The sequence below is a fragment of the Chrysochloris asiatica genome, unplaced genomic scaffold (genome assembly GCF_000296735.1).
Source record: "Chrysochloris asiatica unplaced genomic scaffold, ChrAsi1.0 scaffold00017, whole genome shotgun sequence".
Classification (NCBI taxonomy): domain Eukaryota; kingdom Metazoa; phylum Chordata; class Mammalia; order Afrosoricida; family Chrysochloridae; genus Chrysochloris; species Chrysochloris asiatica.
The window spans coordinates 5377865-5382210 of NW_006408535.1; positions in this window are offsets into that span (position 1 = coordinate 5377865).

Consider the following 4346-nt stretch of genomic DNA (forward strand, 5'->3'; position numbering starts at 1 on the left):
TTGGTAAAAGACTAGTAAAACTGTTCATTTCTTAGGGTCAAGAATAATCTTTTGTATTTCTTTGGTGTCCTCACAGAATCTAACACTGTGCCAGAAATTCAGTGTTCACTCAAAATAAAAATACTCAATGAAATTTATCTAAAATTTGCCTATTTCTAATTCTTGTTTCTACATGAAAACCCAGGTTATATTGCTGATCAATGCAGATAGTACCTATTTGTCAGTGAAACTTGCATGTTGCTATGCTGCTGAAAAGGTTTCAGTAGACCTTCCAGGCTAAGACAAAGTAGGAAGAAAGGCCTGGTGATCTATTTGCAAAGATCAGCTAGTGAAAACCCTAAGGATCATGTGACAAGATTCACAACCTATCATTGGCTGGCATGGGATCAACCAACATTTAGTTCTGTTACGCATGTGATTGCCATGAGTCAACTAAACAGCTACTAATAATAGTAACACGGTCTCTAGTACCTTGTGCTCAAAGGTCAATTCTGCCACTGGGGTGGAGGTGGGGGTGGGAGGAAAAGTCATTTAATAAATTAAATAATTATTTGAATTTAAAATGCACGTTTCTGTTATAAAATTTAAGAGACACAATACATGGATTAAGAATTATTTTAAACAGGTTATTAAAAAATGTTTCATGCCTATTTGAAACAAAAATTGACATGCTCATTAATTGGGATAACTGTAATTGAAAGTAAAACAAATAGTCTCCCACCTAAGAACATGCATAGTAATTTCCCTTTAAGAGTTTTTTGTATAAAAATTTAGATGTTAGCACAAGTCCATCTTTTCTGTAGACATGTAAAATTTTTTATACTGTTGTTGAATGTCAGCTTGATATATTAAATTTGTTAAGATCTCAGTCACAAACAAGGTAATTAATATTAATATCTGGAAAACTTTGAGTCCAAGAATTTTGATGTTCTTAAGAGCATGCCATTGAAAAACATTTTTCCTCTGTATACAATGATTAAACAGATCAACTGAAATTTTTACCAGCTAACCTTATGCAATGATTTCTACATGTTCACTCTTTTTCACACCTGCTTTAACTCCTTTCTTTATTCACAGAGCTTATCAACATAAAGCAAATTTCTAATTCAAACACAACATGAATCGCTGTCATAATTATTATTTCCTCATGGCACCTCACATTGTTTCAGTTTAATTATCTTACTGAGCATGTGTTAAAATTTGCAGCTATACTATTAATAATCAGTATTAAATTTGCAACAACCCTTGTTGGCAAGATTTGGTTTTATAAGGGTCCACTCTGGTCAAAGACAGATCTCTCTCTTAGTTTGCTGAACACTTAGAAAGTGCCCTTGCCTTTGTCTTGTAATTCTAGCACATAAAATGCAATTATAGATAAAATCCCTCTGGAGACTATTTTTTCATTTTCTATCCAAAGTACATTTTCTTCATGCATTAAATCACATCCCAAGAAATATCACAACACTAAGTACATCTTGGCTTCTTGTTCCCTCTGTGCTATAGTAGTCAATTTATAGTCTTCCTCTAATATTTCTGTGTTCCAGTCAGTTCTTCTGGTATATTTGTAGTTGCAATCACACTTTAAAAAATAAATAAATAAAGATAGTTCTTGATGTTTATAGTTAAATGTACTTAAGATGAAAATACTAATGAAACAGATTATTTGGAAACCAAATGAGTTATACTGTTTTGGGATCCTAAACTTTAAATATTTTACAAATAGTTTATCCCTTCACTTTTTGTACTGTTCCTGTCACTTATGTGGAATTTGCCTATAATGTGTTGAGTTTCATCTAATCCCCTGGTAACTGTCTTATCTTTCTTGTTATAAGCTTTCTGACCTAAGAATTTTACACTGTAGGATAATCACTTGACTACTAACCACAAAGTTAGTGGTTTGAACCCACCATCCACTCCTCAGAAACCCTACATAAAGTCACTATGAGTTGGAATAGACTTGATGGCACTTAATAGTATCAACAACCATATATTATGAACCTCACTCAATATGTTGTTGCTCTTGTTACTGTTAACTGCTGTCCAGTTGGTTCTGACTCATAATGACTCTGAATAGGATTTTCGAGAAGCAACTGGAACGTTTGAACCACAACCTGGGGTCCAAACCTACCTTGAGGTTAAGTGCTTATCCTACAGCTCCACACCAGGTCTCCCAATATGATATTTCCCTTTATTATAATAACCCTCATTTAATATGCCCACATGAAATTCTACTTCATTTTTAGTGTGTTTGTATTTATTTCAGTGAAGTAATTATTTTAACAAGAACAGATGGATCAAAAATTATCTTTATATTCAGTATTAAAATTGCATTCAAATCTGCTGTAATTGCACTAGTTATTTTAAAGATTTCCTTTAAAAAAATATTTTTAGTTACTAAATGTTACACATTTTAAAAAGCTTTTAATGAGTCTTCCTCCAATCCTGACGCCATGTTCCTCTTCCTAAAAAGACGTTTGGGGGATTATTTGCTCAGCATACAGATTGAATAAATATGGTGAAAAAATACAATCCTGGCACACACCTTTCCTATTTTAAACCATTCAATATTCCCTTGTTCTGTTCAAATGACTGTGTCTTGGTCTATGTGTCGGTTTCTCTTGAACACAGTTAAATGTTCTGGAATACCCATTCTTCATAGTGTTAACCATAACTTGTCATGATCCACACAGTTGTAAGCATTTACATAGCAATAAAATGCCTATAACATATTTCTGCTATTCTCTATTGTCAGCCAAGATCCATTGGACATCAGCAATGATATCCCTAGTTCCATATACACTCTTAATTTGGCTTGAATTTCATTCAGTTCCATGTCATTGAACTGTTGTAGCAGATTTTAAATTAGCTTCACAAGATTTTACTTGCATGTGATATTAAAGATATTGTTTAATGAGTGTCATATTCTTCTGGGTCACCTGTCTTTGAAATGAGCACCACTATGGATCTCTTCAATTAGTCTGGCAAAGTAGCTCCCTTCCAAATTTCTAAGCATAGATGAGAGAGAGCCTCCAGTGTTTCAATAGTTTGCTGAAAGATTTCAATTTATATTCTGTAAATGCTTGACGTCTTATTTTTTTTTCTCCAATGCCTACAATGCAGCTTGGAATTCTTCCTTCAGTACCATCAGTTCTTGGTCATATGCTACCTCCTGAAATGACTGAACATTGACCAGTCATTTTAAGTACAATGACTCTGTGTATACCTTCCATGTTCTTTTGATGATTTCTGCATTTATTTAATATTTTGCCTATGTTGTTATCAAGGGTCATCAAGTAAGTTCCAACACATAAGAACCCTGTATAGGATTTCTTACAAGTGGCCGGTGAGTTTGAACCACTGACATTGAGGTTGAAACTAACCTTGCAGTCCAGTGCATTATCCTGTAGCACCACACAGGGACTCCATTTTGCCTATAGAATCCTTCAATATTTCAGGTAGAAGCATTGGTAGTACAAATGATACTTGGGATCACATGATAGAATTTTGCAAGACCAATAACTTTATTCATGGCAGATACCATTTTTAAACAACATAAAAGGTAACTATATACATGGACTCACCAGATAGAGTACTCAGGAATCAGATTGACCACATCAGTGGTAAGAGATAGTGGAAAAGCTAAATAAATATCAATAGCTTAAACATGGCCAAGGGTGACAGTGGAACACAACATTTGCAAGTTCAAGCTAATGCTGAAGAAAATTAAAACATGTCCATGAGAGCCAAAAGATAACCTTGAATATATTCCACCTGAATTTAGAGACCATTTCAAGAACAGATTTGATACATTAGACACTATTGACTAAACACAAGAAGAGTTGTGGGACGATATAAAAAACATCACACAGTAAGAAAGAAAAAGTTCATTAAGAATACAGGAAAGAAGGGGATTTCCGGCACTTCCCTGACCTGGCAGCATAGGTGTGCGGGAACCGGGGAAGGGTGGGTGGTATCGCACAGAGGAGGCCCCCGCTGGGTAGACAGACAGCCTTTGGGCAAATGTAAGACTTTAGCCTCCAATACTGTGGCCTTGCTTTTTGGAAGGGTCGAGCTGCTGGGGAGTTGTGGGCATTTTGGGCCTCCGATCACCTGCACTCGCCTGTGCTTGGCTCCTGCTCCCGGATTGCGCGCGGGGCTTGAGCCGACCCATTTGGAGGGCAGGCGTGCCCAGAGAGCCGGCAGGGCCAAAGGAACTGGCCGGGTCCTTTGTGAGGTGGGGAGCCTCATTGCCACAGGAGGCATTGTCGGGCCAGGTGCCCACGGTGCAGGGAGACAGAGAGAGGCATTTTTTGATGTCGTCAGACAGGGACGCCATCTGCCTGCAG